This window comes from Furipterus horrens, unplaced genomic scaffold (assembly GCF_987537825.1).
Source record: "Furipterus horrens unplaced genomic scaffold, mFurHor1.1.pri manual_scaffold_7, whole genome shotgun sequence".
Lineage (NCBI taxonomy): Eukaryota > Metazoa > Chordata > Mammalia > Chiroptera > Furipteridae > Furipterus > Furipterus horrens.
In genome coordinates this window covers 113362290-113378175 of record NW_028327177.1, presented here as the reverse complement: position 1 = coordinate 113378175, position 15886 = coordinate 113362290, and the positions used below count along the sequence as shown (strand labels likewise).

The window sequence follows — 15886 nt, the reverse complement described above, 5'->3', positions numbered from 1 at the left end:
TCCTACTGCCCGGGGCCAGCTTGACAATCAACCAGTGGTCACATTCTCTTGATGACCTCTCCCAACAGACTGAAGTCCGATTCCTCATCTTCACCTTTTATTCTCTTTCACAGAGTCTCTGGGCAATGCTGGTATCTGCATTCCAGCTCCTTCCCTTGCGCTCAGCCACTCAGCCATAAGGTAACACGATAAAGAATTTACTCTTCGGTTAACACACAAACTTAAAACTTAATTCTTAACTCAAAGCAATATAATGGCATGCCACAACACCAATGAAATAGATAAGAAAATTGCTTTGTTAACAAGTATATACCTTCTAAGGAGAGTGAGTCCTATAAAAGGAAAGCCCCTTTTATTCTACTGATGAACTCTTGTCCACACGGGTAGCCTAGGACTGAGGCAGCCAGCAAGGGTTCTTGGGGACAATTGGCACACTTGAGAAAACAGGAACATGTACTGTTGTCTCTGAGGATGTTTGTACGTCTGAAAAGTAAATAGCTCCTTTATCACTGCTGAATCCTCGGTAAAGTCTGCCTCACACACAAATACTGTGTGAAAGTGGTGAGTGTGCGGGAGAATGGAGAGAAGCAGCCACGTGTGTTTGGGTCAGTTTTGGTGCCAAGTAGAGATATTGTGAAGATCCATGCATTGAACTTATGAGGCAGAAATAGGAGTTTTGGGCTGGAATCGAGGACTCATATCCTGCTCCTATTCCCTCGGCATTATCACTCCAGTCACAGTGGCCTGACTTCCAGTTGCTAGCGTTGGGGCCAAGGGTCTTCTCTGAGTCCTTACAGGGCTACCCTGCCTGTCCTCTTGCATCCAGGATTGCTGTGGACTTGACATGTTTCCTTCCTCTCCTGTCTTGGTGAGATTACTGGAAGCAGAGCCTGAGATAAAGTCTTCTTCAAGTGACTTAATTGTGGTGCTGGGAAGAGGAAGAGGAGGGAGGGCTGTAGGATTCGGCTGGGGAAGGAGCTGAGCAAAGTTGTGGTCTTTGCTGGAGACTGGCTTCAGCCTGAGTCCTGGGGGAGCTCTGGAGCACAGATAGTACTTCCGAGTCAGTCCCTGCTAGCATCAAGGGGGAGGCCATTGGGACCCCCACTTCAGTTAGACTTTTCTGAGGATTTCCTTGAAGAGGGGCATGGGTTATCATATTCTCCTAACTAAGGTAGTGCCCATTTGGTCCAAGTAATGCCCCAGAAAAGGGCTTGCTGTGAGCTGTTAGCAGCGAGCACTTGAAGCTGGAGGATAGGTGCACAGGCCAGTGAAGGGGGTCTAGGTGAGCCCAGAGCATCCAGTGCCCCTCCATATAGACTGGGGTTCTAATCTTGGTCTCGGGTCTGATTCTGGGGTGTGGAAAGAGAGACAGATCTCCAGGGTATGAAAGACCTCAAATATCTTTCTCTTTTTAAATTATTTTTAAATCCTCACTGAGGTTATGTTTTTATTGACTAAGGAAAGAGGAGGGGAGAGAGAGAAGAGAGAGAAACACTGATGTAAGAGAAAAACATCAATCAGTTGCCTCCCATACACATCCTGACTGGGGATTAAACCCACAATCTTTTGGTGTATGGGATGACACTCCAACCAACTGAGCACCTGGGCAAGGCAAGACCTCAAATCTCCTGATAGTACATTTAAGTGCTCATTTGTTCATTTGGTTCTAGAGGTTTATTTTATTTTTTATTTTTTATAACTGGAATTATTTGATAGTGACCGCTTCTCTCTTCATCCTTCTTTCTGTGGGATGGTACCCTTCCTCTTAGAATTACCTGGTCACTTTTTTCCAGGCTTCTCACTCTTGCTGTCATTCAGCTGTGGCTGTGGGGCTTTCTGCCTGCCCAACCTCTTTTCATCTCTGCATCAGGTCTGCACAGTGAACACTAACAGCTGAAATGGCAAAAATGCCAGGTATTACCAACTTTATCAGCTGCTCTCTCAGCAAGTTACTTCCCTACCCCTCAGTCAATGGACAGAGATATCTGTGGTGTAGGACTGGATATCTGACTCACCTCTTCTGCATGGTAGTCTAGCCCCTCTGGGATGTTCCACACCACAACTCACTTCTGTGGTACCTTGACAACCACCTAATTTTTGCCAACCCTTGGTGCCAGAGAACCATATTCTATTCTCCATAGTTCCAGTCAGCAACTGGTTGGGATAGAAAGTAAGCTGTATATTTTGTAGTAACCACATTACAATGTTAAAAGAAATAGGTGAAATTCATTTTAATATAAGTTAACTCAAATATTAAACTATCACTTCAACATGTAATTAATATAAAAATTATCAATGAGATATTTTATATTTTTATATGAAATTCTTGAAGTCTGGTACAAATTTCAGTATATTTTATGTTGGAAATACATTTCAGTTTGGGCTAGCCACATTGCAAGTGCTCAGTAGTCACATGTGGCAAATGACTACCATATTGGAGCTCAGTTCTAGAGTCTCTGGAGGTAAACTTGGCTTTGTTGAAATGGTCTGACCATGGGGCCAGACTAATCTATGCTAGACTAGGAGGCAAGTGAAGCTAGGAATATCTAATGTTCTTGATGATGTGGGGAAGCTCGGCTGGGATTGAGGACTGAGGTTTATGATGAAGTTAAAGGGTAGTGATGAGGATGGAGGAGAGGGGTGTGCTGGAAGTCTGGGTCCAAAAGGGGAATTTCCAGTGTTGGAGACCATGGAAGTGGGGCAGTGTCTGATGCTGTTAAGAGGAGGTGGAGATGGGGACCACTTGCCTGAGGTGCCAGAGGAACTTTCAGGCCAGTGTTTTAAGGCCTTTGAAACCATCCAGGTTACTGATAGAAAGATGGCAGATGGAAAAGCCATGGCAACGATGGTGATGCTATTTGGAGAACCAAGGCTCCCTCATTCAGACAAGGTACAATCAGAGCCAACTTTGTGGATCTGAAGTTCATCTAGTTATTGTTAGAAAAGCCAAATATTATTTATTCTAATTTTTCAAAAGAGAACTTTCAAAAGGCAATAAACGACAAACACAGATTTAACCAGCATGCTTCCTATTGCATTATCGAGTCCTTGGAGTAGGTGTTAAAAAAGGCACACATTTTGCATTGACCTCCTTGAATAGTTCTTGTGGATTTTACCATTAATAGGTCCCCTTGAGTTCTCACTCTCCAATTAGTTGTGTGATTTTCTAACAGTATTTTGATCTGTACTAAATTTCCTGTTATAATGGTTAGCATTTCATGTCTTAGATTCTTTATGAAGAGCAAGATAAATCAGCTTCATTTCTTCTCCTTGATCAACCACACATAGCACTTCATAAATAGAATGATTATATTTTATACTCTCAAGTGCCTGTTAACTGATTTTGAGCAGGATATATACTCACCTCATTTTTCAGGTGGGTAAACCAAGGCTTTTTGACCAATCAAAAAAGTGCCCAGTTGACTCACTTAAAAAAACAACAACAGAAAACATAGAATTTACTTAATGAAAATACATGGAAATGGTTAGTACTGAGGTTTCTAAGTTTCAGTTTTGGTGAAATTCAGTCCTTTGAGTGATTGGATTTTATAAAGAAGGGACTTCTTCTTTAAAAAAAAATTTTATTTATTTGTTTGTTTGTTTATTTTATTTTTAGAGAGAAGGGAAAGGAGAAAGAGAGGGAGGGAAACATCACTGTGTGGTTGCCTCTCACTCGTGCGCCCCCAACTGGGAACCTGATGTGCAACCTAGTCATGCGCCCTGACTGGGAATTAAACCAGCAATACTTAGCTTGCAGGCTGATGTTCAATCCACTGAGCCACAGCAGTGAGTTTTTTTCTTTTTTGGTTATTCACTACTGTATCTCAGACTCTGGTACAGTGTATATACTCAATACATACTTTTAAATGAATGGATGGGTTGCATCATATCTTTCTTTAGTTTTATTTAGATGGTCAAATCTCTTTTATTGATTTTAAAACAATAGTTCCTCATATAGGCTTTTTTAAACAGCAGATTCTCTTTGGAGACAATTTAGAACAAATAAAAAATACACACACACCCCTACCTATGGGAAATCTAATACTGTTTCCTCATTTGTTCTGCGCATTGGGTCCTAAAGATTGACTTATATAAAGCACAAATAGTTCTGCATCACTCCTTTTACTCTTGCATCATATTTACTAGTATGACTGGATCATAGTTTAGGTAGTCATCTCCTTAATTAATGGCATTTAGGTTATTCTCATTTTTTTGCTATTTTAAAATTTGCTTCACTTAACATCTTTATACATTGCCTCCTTATGTGCCTCCACAGTTGTTTCTCTATGCTAGTGCTGAGCAGTGAAAATACAGTTCATAGAATGCCCCAGTTGAAGGGTTTGTAGATCTGGCCAAAATGCCGCACAGAACAAAACTTTAATTTATACTTTTACTGTCCACCTGTCCACATCCTTGCCTACATTTAATATTAACAAACATTTGTTCTTACCAGCCTGTTGGGTGAAAAGTTATATTTAGTTCATTTTGAGGAGGTGACTTTGTTATTTTAAATATACACAAAATAATAGATATATGGTACATATATGTATATATGTATGCATATACATACAACTTAAGTATGAATACCTGCTGCTCAACTGAATATTAATATTGCCTTAGTAGCAACTTCCCAATTGTGCAGCAATAATTCATTTTTTTTGCTTCGGTCTATAAATATTCCACGATTTATTTTTCTGTCCAACAATGTTGAACATTTGGGCTTCTTCCTGTCATTTTTCTCTCTCTTTTTTTTTTTTTCCTGTTATAAATTGTATGTCTAAGAGCTTTCTTGTGTATGTCTCCTGGTGCACACATGCAGGAGCTGTGAAACTGCTGAGTTCTGGAGTACAATGGAGACTGCCAGTTGTCCATTTAAACCCATCTCCCCATCTTCACATATGGTGTCCAACTGGACACCTTCCCAGACTCCCTTTCAGTTGGCTGGGGCTATGTGACTACGTACTCATCAATGGAATCTAAGCAGCTTTCCATTCCGCTGCTTTGAGATTAGAGTCTTAAAGCAATGTGTATACCTCCTTCGTGCTCTCTTTTGCCTTTGCACATTCCAAAACCCAAGTGTGGTGGTAACCCAACTTCAACTTTGCAGAAAAGGACAGAGTCCTGGATGATGGGAGAGCAGTGACTTAAAAAGAACCCAGTACCTGAATGACCATGGGAATCAAAGTTATCCCATTGATCAGGTTAATAAACTTTGAGACTGGTCATTTTTTTGTTAGTATTTTATTGTTTGTACCTTTATTACAGCAGCCTATATTTATTCTAATTCATACATAATGAAGCATATATTAAACTTCACTGAATGATGTCATACTTATATCCAAAATGTTTGAATCAATTGACACTCCCACTAGTGATGTATGAAAACTCCTGCTGTTCCATATCCTACCAACCTTAGCTATTGTCTGAAGTTATTATTTTTGCCTTGGTGGGTGAGAAGTATTATCTTGGCATTTTCACTTGCAAATAAAGTTGTGAATCTTCAAATATTGTTAAGTCATTCATATATATATATATATATATATATATATATATATATATATTTTACCTGAAATGTCTACTTGAATCTTTTGTGCTTTTTAATATTTGGGTGCTTTTTTGTTGTGGTCAACTATATATAACATGAAATTTGCATTTTTACTATTTTAAGTGCAATTTCAGTGGTATTAATTACATTCACAATGTTGCCTCTCTAGTTGCAAAGCTCTTTCATCACCCCCTAAACAAAAGTTCTACCTATTAAGCAACATCTCCTCATAACCCCTTCTCGAAGAGCCTGGTAACCTCCCATCTGTTTGCTGTCTTTATGAATTTGCCTACTCTAAATATTTCATGTAAGTAGAATTATACAATATTTGTATTTTTGTGTCTGGCTTACAAATATGGGACTCTTCATGAATTTGTGTGTCATCTTTGTGCAGGGGTCATGCTAATTTCTGTATCATCATGATTTTAGTATATGCGCTGCAAAGCAAGTAATTGGGCACTTCTTAAAATGTTTATCTTTTTGGTTTGTATAAATTTTTTATATATTCTAGATTCTCATACTTTTTTGATTAAATGGGTAGCAAATATGGGGTGGTCAGAAGTAGGTTTACAGTTGTGAGTACACAAAACAGAGTTTATTCTTGTATTATTATTTATTAATTATTGTATTATTTTCCATATGAACAATTGTAAACCTATTTTTGCCCCACCCTGTATTTTCTCCTAGTGTGTGGCTGTTTTTTATGGTTTCTTTTTTTGCACCAAATTTTCTTATTTTACATTGTCAAAAGTATCTATGATTTCTTTTGTAATTTGTGCTTTTGGTGTCCTGTTTATCAAATCCTCATAAGTTATTCTCCTATATCTTTTTCAAAAATAGTTTTAAAGTTTTGCCTTTCATATTTATGTTTAATCCACCTGGAATTGACTATATTTGGTATGACAGAGAAATCTTATTTTATTTTTTAAAATTGTTTCAGCAATGTTTACTGGTTTATCCTTTCCCTAGTACTTGCAAATGCTTTCCTTGATGTGGATTTTCCATATACATATTGATCCTAAATCCCCATACCAGTTCCATATTGTTTTAATTATGGCAGCTTTATGATAAGTGTTGATGGCTGGTAAAGCAAGGCCTTCCATTCTGCTTCTCTTCAACATTGTCTTGGGTTCTTTGCCTTTTATCTTTGAATTTTGGCTCAAATTGTCAAATTCTTCAAAATATTGTAGATACTTTTCTTGTATTTATATTGAATTTATAGTTAAAATTGAGGATAATTGCCATAGTTTTCTCATCCAAGAATATGGTATATCTCCCCAGTTATTTAAATATTCTCTAAAAAAGCCATACATATTTTTCCCATACGGGCCTTTTAAAGTTTTCTTTAGATTTGTTCCAAAAGTTTTCATTGCTATTAAAATGCCTTATTATTAAAAATTACTTGTTTTTATTGATGTTTGGAAAAGCAATAGATTTTTATATGTATATTGATTTTTTATTTTATTCTTTTAAATGTTGTTAGTTTTCTTCTTATAAGCCTATAATAATAGGGGTATAATCCTGTTTGATTTGTCTGCTGAATCTCATTTATGGTAGATTTATTAATGTGTTCTGTGATTTTGGATTGTGAGTTCATATTTGGCAGGGCTTTATTTGTGAGAATTTTGTGGAGATTATATACATCTTGCATTTCCTTTTACCGATTCATTTGTAAATAATTTTTTAAATTTAGTTCCTAGCTTGGGAGATCTGAGATCAAGTAGTATAAATCTGAACTCCAAACCTATGTAAGTGAAGGCTTATAACGAGAATTCTGAGGGGAGGGTATTTTCTCTCATGCCCTGAGCCTAAACAGAGAGGTAAGCTTCCTTGTTCTCCTCTATGACAGTGGATAACCTTTCTTCTACTCCCTTCTTTCAGTGAAGGCATTGTAATTTGAAGCCTCAGCTTATGCAGTGGTCTCATTTCTAACTTGCTGTCTTGCAGTTATTCAAAGCCTTGTTTCCAACTGATGCACATTAACATTCAAGTCATTAGATTTCCCAGACCAAGGACTAATCCCCACCCACACTACAGTGTAAACTCCCACATTTATCATTCAGGATTTTAGTACTTCTTTGTTTCTAGGCTCTTGGGGATACTTCTTATGGGCTCTACAATATATTGGAAAGATGCTACTATACATATTATTGAGTTCTAGATGTGTTTAGTAAGAATGTTGTGAGTTACCCTATAATTTACTACCACAAATAAAAGTTATTTCTTACTATTTAATTATTTCCCCCTTTGTTTTAGGTGAAATATGTAATGATACAATCTCTTACCCAAAGAGACATTTCATTTTTTATTATATTTCCTGCAGTCGGTTTTAATGAGTGGCAGCACTGTATCCCATGCTACATTTCCAGGTAAGAATTTTCTAATAAACCTCTCTGATACTAAAATGCTTCCTTTCATCACTCAAATGTCCACCCTAACTAGAGGGACGAGAACGCGGGATAGGCCCCAAGTTTTTTGGGGAAAATCCAAGTCCGTGTATTGCCTCTTTGCAAGGAGATGGGGCAGAGAGTGCAAGTTCTAGCCCACAAAGGAAGGACTAAAGCAATAAACATGCTGCTCCATCCTTCCTGTGAGGCCTGCCTGTCTGCGCTTAAAAAGGAACTACACCCTCAGCACAGGTAGTTTTCATGTGGCAGCGGCTCACATCGCCTCTAGCAATGGGGGAGCCCTGGACTCCTCGTGGAGCAGCCCCCACCCCCACCCCCCCAGCAGTAGTGGGCAAGAGCATGGTTGGCCTCAGCCATCTTGTGCATGTCATGCTTCCTTTTGATCCCAGGGCCCTGGTTGTGAAAAGCTTCCAGCAGCTCGTGAAACAGCCTCTCTGGTATCAGTATCCACCAGTGCTTCTTTTCCCTGCACTCAGTCATCATCCACTTCACTGCCACGAAGCGCCGCCGCCGCCGCCGGTAGGATAGCGGCACAGGGACCTGGTAGAAATGGCCACCCTTGAGGATTGGTACCAGCCCAGTCACAGGCTCAGTTTTTCGGCGCTTGGTGAAGACGCTGTAGGGCTTGCGTTCAATGGTTGCCTGTCCCTCTGAAAAAGCAGCATGGTACTTCTCAAACTGCTTCCTTTTCACAGCTTCCAGGGTCTGTGTCATGAGGGACCTGGCCAGTACGTTGTTTCCTCCTTCCATCGTCATGTTGGTGAATTTACTGATCGATGCGTCTTCAGCCCAGAGAGAGCTTGTTTTCATTGCTGGGGCAGTTTTAATAAACGGAGTCTTCCTGAGCTCCCGCTCAAACTTCTGTTCCGCAGTCAGCTCTCCCAAGGGCTTGCAGTAATATTCCTTGTTAATCCGGGGCTCCCTGTATTCAGGGCCACAGTGGGTCCACCTCACGTGGATTAGTCCTGGAAGCCGCAGAAGAGCACTCCCTTCACCCTGTGCCAGGTCCGACCATCCTCGCGCTGCCTTCACCAAGGGGGCAGCCATCTTGGTTTGCCATGAGGACCCCATGTGCCTGAGCGGGTGCCCAAAAAGAGAGAAAAGTCTCCACAGGGTCCTTATTCTAGGCATTACCCGTTAATCTGGGTTTAAGAGTCTCTTATTCTAAGATTCAAAGGGAAGAGTCAAAAGGAAACACTCGCCTTCCTATTACACGTGGCAGTCTGGCGCGACCCTCGGTGGTGGTGCTCGCTCTTCTCGGGCTCCCATCCCAAAGAGACTTCAGTCAAGATTCTACTGCCCTGGCCTCGTGGCTCAGTTAGTTGGAGTGTCATCCCATACACCGAAGGTTGCAGGGTCAATCTCAAGTCAGGGCACATATCTAGTTTGTTGGCTTGTGTTCAATCCCTAGTTGGGGGTACATCTAAGAGGCAACCGATTGAAGTGTCTCTCTTTCTAAAATCAGTGAAAACATATACTGAGGTGAGGATTTAAAAAATGATCCAATTCACATATTTGTTATTGGAAATAATTTCTGACGTTTAAAAATAAATTCCTAGAAGATGGAGGCATAGACAGACATGCGGCATCTCCATCCACAACTAAGAAGGAATACAGCTACCTCAAAACTAGAGACAACCAGAAGTTCCAGAAAGTCAAACTGCATGGAAGTCCAGCAAACAAAGATATAAAGAAGAAATACTCATCCAGACAGGTAGGAGGGGCAGAGAGGATGTGGTGTGGTGGCAGCAGCGGCGGGCCGGCAGAAAGCACAGTCACATGTTTAAAAAAGCCATGAGGGACACCTGGGGAGTGTTCCCAGCTCCTCAGGGTCCCAGCACTGGGGAAAATCAAGCCTCATTGCTTCTGACTGTGCAGACCAGTGGGGGTTGGGGTGGAGGCAGAAACTGCCGGTCTCAGCAAAGCCCACTCGTTTAGAGGGACCCCACGGTCCTAGAACATCCATAGACCCACCCACTCTGGGAACGACAGCCAGGGCAGCAGCTAGAGGGGCGCCAGTCCAGTGTGGAAGTGGGAGAGGTGCCTGGAAAAGGGGCGAGTGCTGAGCTGGCGACATTGTTTTCTCTCGGACCCCTCCCCCACATACAGCCCCACAACATCGCGAAACAGGTCTCCCTGTACTGACAAATCCCTAAGGCACTGCCCCTTACAACATAACAGGAGCGACAGCTCTACCTGGGACGTGGAGGCAAACAAACACATGAGACTGTCAGAATGAGGAGACAGAGAAGTATGGCCCCAAAACGGAAGCAGATCAAGGTTCTAATGGGAGAACTAAGTGACGAGGAGATAGCCAACCTAACAGATGAGGAGATAGACAACATAACACATGCAGAATTCAAAACACTGGTCATAAATATGCTCACAGGCTTGACAGATATGCTTGAGTATGGCAAATGCATAAAAGAAGAAATGAAGGTTATGCTAAATGAAACGAAGGAAAATGCACACAAAACCAATGGTGAAGGGAAGGAAACAGGGGTTCAAATCAACTATTTGGAACATAAGGAAGAAAAAAACAGTCAACCAATGAAGGATGAGGAAGCAAGAATTGAAAAAAATGAGAAAAACTTCCCAAATTTTGCGAAGGAGATGGACATACAGGTCCAGGAAGCACAGAGGGTCCCAGGCAAGCTGGACCCAGAGGGGACCACACCAGGATGCATCATGATAGAGATGCCAAAGGTGAAAGATAAAGACAGAGTCCTGGGGGCAGCAAGAGAGAGGCGGAGAGTTGCCTACAGGGGAATGTCTATAGGACTATCAGCTGACTTCTCAGAGGACACTTTGCAGGCAGGAAGGGACTGGCAAGCAGTATTCAATGTGATGAAAGGCAACCTGCAACCAGGATTACTCTATCCAGCAAAAGTATCATTTGGAATGGAAGGGCAAATGAAGTGCTTCCCAGGCAAGGTGAAGCTAAAGGAGCTCATGATCACTAAGCCATTATTATATGAAATGTCAAAGGGACTTACTTAAGAAAAAGAAGATCAAAACTATGAACACTAAAATGACAACAAATTCACAACTATCAACAACTGAATCTAAGAAATAAAAACAAAATCCAACTAAGCAAACCAGAACAGGAACAGAATCAGAGGTATGGGGATCATTTGGAGGGTTGTCAGTGGGAGGGAGAAAGGGGAGAAATGGGGAAATGGTTCAGAGACTAAGAAGCATAATTGGTTGGTACAAAATAGACAGGGCAGTGTTAAGAATAATATATGAAATGGTGAAGCCAAAGAACTTATATGCACGACCCATGGGCATGAACTAAGGGGGGTTGGATTGCTGGAGGGAAGGGGGTTACTGGGCAGAGGGGAGCAAAGGGGGAAGAAATTGGAACTTCTGTAACAACATAATCAATAAAATATACTTAAAAAATAAATAAGTTCCTATTTTTAAACAATAACTTTTCTTTATTTAATTTTTTCCATTCGTTTTTTTTAACATGGGGGCTTTATGTTGTTTTTATATTATCCAGTATTTTCAAAAGCACATTTACTTCTTTAAAGTATACTAAAATGGTTTTTAATCCAACTGTATTTTAAACTAATTTTAGAAATTGTAAGACTCAAGCATAAAAAAGCTTCTGAATTCCTTGTATGTGAACAAGGAATTTAACATAGATTTGCTCTCTCCTTCCTTACATTCTCCTTCTCCTGGTCTTAATATAATTTGAGCTGTTATGTTTAAGTTTCTGTAATTAGAATTTTAACAACATATATATTCTTGACTGAGACTCCTTTTGACATTTTAATTTAATTTAAAAGCAGTTGGCAAACCTTTAGACTTGTCTTTTAATTGATTTTATTGCTTGCCACCAAACCTTGTCTCTTTGTCAATTGGAATATATGATACTTTCAAATAATTTTTTAAGCTGTTGCAAATTTTTCAAGACCTGAAAGTGTCTGTTGCTTTATGCCTGCTGGAAATATGTATACATTTGTATTACAAATTTCCCCTCATAAAACTATAGCTTTGGCTCCATTTCATTTTGGAATTTAATATTATGAAGTTAATGACATTTATTTCACTGTAAGTCCTTAGCCCCCTGTAAGCAACTGACTCAATTTTATATATGTTTGTTCTCCATTTTCTGTCTTCCACATGTTTTGCATTTTCTCTCAAAGTTTTTTCCTTTTCTGTCCATTTTATATGCATTCTTGGAAAGATTCTCCCGTTTGTCTTTCACACCATCTATTCGATGCAACAAATGTGCTCTTTCTTCCATAGCAGTGTGGAGTTTAATTCCAACATTGCATTTTTGTTTCCTTAAATTCTTCTTCTTTTCTTCCTTTCACTCATTCTGTCGCCTTTTCTGCTTAACCTGTTTCCTAGTAAGCTAGTTTCTGTTTCATGGAGTTTGTCTTCATACAAGAAGGTTCCTGAAAATGTCTCTCAAGTGTGCAGGGCATCATTTTCAAAGGGCTGCTGTCCCTCCGGGTCTTAGAGGTGCTATTCCTGCTCTTTATTCTGCAGTGTTCTAATAGACCCCTGATCTGTCTTGACCCTTATTGTCTCACCCTTGAGCACAGAGACTCATTAGTTCTTGCAGGATTTTTTTATTTTATTTTTGTGCTGAGGAGGATGAGCAGATTGGCCCTGGGCCCTGCCCTCCATCTCTCTACTTGCTTTATGGTTGAATCATCTTTTTAGATCTACCCTGCAGGGCCGGCCAGTGTTCAATTGTCTCTTGTCAACGGGCTTCATCTAGTGCATATGTGCTCTACTGGGGTTACATTTTTCTCCAACCACCATCCCGATTCTCTGGTGCTTTCATCTGATGTGTCATGGCAAAACTACAGTCAGCAAGCTGCACACCTCCCACAGTTATTACTGTGCCTGCTCCAGTCTCTTGACCATTCTTTACTTCTAGAATACATTGCATCTTCATCAGCCCATCCATGTGCCTAGTTGTCTTGCTCATTTGCAGGGTCATCTGGGTATAAGACCTTAGGGGAGGGGATGAGGATGACAAAGGGCAGCTGTTCTTTGTTTGGTTTAAAGCTGAAGCAATGATGGTGATGGATATTTATTCTCTGGTTAGCAGAGATTCTGGATGTCTGAGACAGGTATAGACAGAGAGGGAATTGCAACATATCCTTTTTTTTCTATTTTTTTAAAGGAGGTTTTCTTTATAAAAGAGAACTTGGCATATGTCATATATGTTCCTAATAGGTTTTTCTCCATCCAGCTTCATCTACCCTTTAAGTATGTATTGTCAGTTCCTTCCACATCCTGGCAATTAGGTTGTCTGTCAATGTTCACTCACCTAGTTAGTGTGAGTCTTCATATTTGTCTTTATTCACTGGGGTATTTTCCTGAGAAACAAGGAGAGGCTTGTTGAAAGCCTCTAGCCAGAGGCCATTTTGTGAAGTGTCCCAAAGGCATTTCAATACCTGTCTTCCTAGGGACCAGGACATCCTTAAAGGGAGGGGCTGGGTCACAGACTTCACTGGTCCCCTAGCACCTTTCAGGCACTTGGCACAGAATTACTACTAAATAAATGTTGAAAGAACAAAGGAGGGAGAGGAAGCTATTTTTATTGTCTATGATCCATTGTTAAAAATGTTTTAAAACACAGATGGTCCATGTGCCTCTCCAAAAAGAATTTATAAAAATTTGTCTTGCAGCTTAAGAATCTAATTAAAGGTAGCTTGGGTCATGCAGTATATAACTAATCCTTTCATTTATGCAGTTCAGAAATATTTTTTTAAAAGATGGGATAAGGGAGCAATTTAGTACCTTCTCATGTACAAGACACCTGTATGATCATCTTCAGGATGATGACTATTTGTCTATGTTTTGTAATACTAAGTAGAATGAAGAAAACAGGCTTAACCTACAAGAAAAGGGGTGTAGGTTAGAGGCAAGCAGAAACTTTCTAATAGGAAAGCTTCATAATGCATAGAATTATCAAGGGAAGTTGTGCAATTGCTTTCTCTAGAAATGCTTTTCAACATTTTAGACACAAAACTGTTTAGAAGTGGGGTGAACAGGTTGGCTGCCCTCAAACCTTCCAGCCAGAATAGCCTCTAAGTCCAAGCAAAAGGGTCAAGTCACTCTTGGGTGCCTGAGAGCCCTCAGCTGCTGACTTGGAGGCAGGCATCTGTCACTTAGAAGGAGTGATTTAGTGCTATTAAATAGCTGGGTGATTAATTAAAAAAAAAAAAAAAAAAGCATTTGACATCATGGAGAAAAATAGCCAAGGAGATGGTTTGGGGAAAATAGGCACCCAGGCTTGGAATCCCAAACCAATGGTGCTTTCAGGGATATTTACAAATCATGACCCATTGTAAGAGAAAGATCAATTTGCTGTACAACTAAATTAATATTTATCTTGTTCAAGAAAAGTCAAACCTCTGGGTTTTAGGGAAATTAATAAAAGCCCTAACCTGATGCTATTCTTACCCAAGTCATCCACATGTTCTAAAAGTCATCAATGCTGCCTTCCTCATAGCCTTCTGAGGCAATTTGACCCATCCTCACCTAATCCAACCCTCTCCTCTAATCCCTCTTTCTTTTCCCCTATATCCTTCTCTTCTTGACACAGAACTCTTCCTTCAAACAAAACTTGATAGACATGTCCCCTATAAAAAAGGTGCCAGAACAGAGGGGAGGTCGGAAGCCCCACCCCTGACCACTCCCATCCTTCCCCATTTGGACGTCCCCTGAGAATGCCTCAGAGCACAGCTTTAAAGTCATAGACCAAGAGCAGGGACTCCTAAGCCTCACTGTGCAGCAGAATCAATGAGGGTGAGGGCATGCAATTAGATTTGTGTATTTACCTCATCCCTACTGATTTAAAATCCCTGGAGTGAGGCATGGAGATCAGAAGATGTTAAGCTGGATTCTTGTATAATTTGCCTGCACAGATTGAAACACCTTGGCAGGGTTGTTTGCGGGATCTCTGTACTTTTGTCTCCTGGGGTCCTCCCAGAAGTGATGTTTTGCAGCTGGATAATGTCAGTTCTGTCTTCAGCCAGGTCTTGAACAGCCATTCAGAACCCACACAGGGACATAGCATGAGACTGTGGGCGAGAGGGGCCAGCTGAGGGACACCAAGGGTTCCTGGGAGAGGGGGCATTTGGGTAGATGTAGAGGGAAGGAAATTCAATTCATTTCAGTTCAGTTTTTTGCATGTAAATGTCCAGTGAAGTGCATTTGGAAATCTGGATGCCATGCCAGAGTGATTGGTCTTTCTTCAGCAGGCACTGAGGGGCTACTGGCTTTCTATATGCAGCAGGTGCCCAATAAACAAAGTCATTCCCTACCATGTCTAGCTACCTACAATTGCTCTTTGACTTTTACCTTGCTTTATTCTCCAGTCCTTCTCACCACTGGACATACTATTGCCTCTTCATCGTCATCCTCCACTACACTGTAAGTTCCTGCTGAGCAGGACCTGTGTCCCCACAGCCTAGCGCAGGGCCTGCCTGGCTCATAGTAGGCATTCAACAAATACTTGTTGAGTAAGTGGGTGAGTGCATGACCAGCTGCTGCATGAAAAGGAGAACCTGTGTGTGGGTGTAGATGTGGGGGTGGTGAGGGCATCAAGCTGTCTGAGCAGCCCAGGCCTAGAGGGAGGCTGGCAGAGTCCCGGCTGAGAGGCAGGCTCCAGGGAGCTTGTGGATGCTATGCCAGAATGGTTGGTCTTTCTTCAGGCAGACAGTGAGGAGCCACTAGCTTTCTGTGTGGGGAAGAGATAAGATCAAGCTTGGCCTGAGAAAAATTAGTTTGGCAGGAGTGCAGAAGGATTAGAAAGAGGAGGGGATGAAAGCTGGGTGACCATTCTGAGACTATCCAGTTGTTCAGGGGAAGGCAGTGTGGGCTGGAATTGGGACAGGCTCACGGCCTTGAGACAATGGCACTGGGAGGAGGATGTGGCAGAGGGGGACTTGACCCAATG

At 41.0% G+C, this 15886-nt stretch overlaps 1 non-coding gene and 1 pseudogene across 1 annotated transcript; both read right to left on the bottom strand.

Annotated features, from left to right (window-relative positions):
- Nucleotides 1-5894: 5894 nt before the first annotated feature.
- Nucleotides 5895-5997, bottom strand: LOC150005077 (U6 spliceosomal RNA). Its single transcript, XR_016512496.1, has one exon. It is a non-coding gene; the product is annotated as a U6 spliceosomal RNA (small nuclear RNA).
- Nucleotides 5998-8217: 2220 nt separating this feature from the next.
- LOC150005076 (small ribosomal subunit protein uS7m pseudogene) lies at nt 8218-9000 on the bottom strand (annotated as a pseudogene).
- Between the last annotated feature and the right edge of the window lie 6886 nt (nt 9001-15886).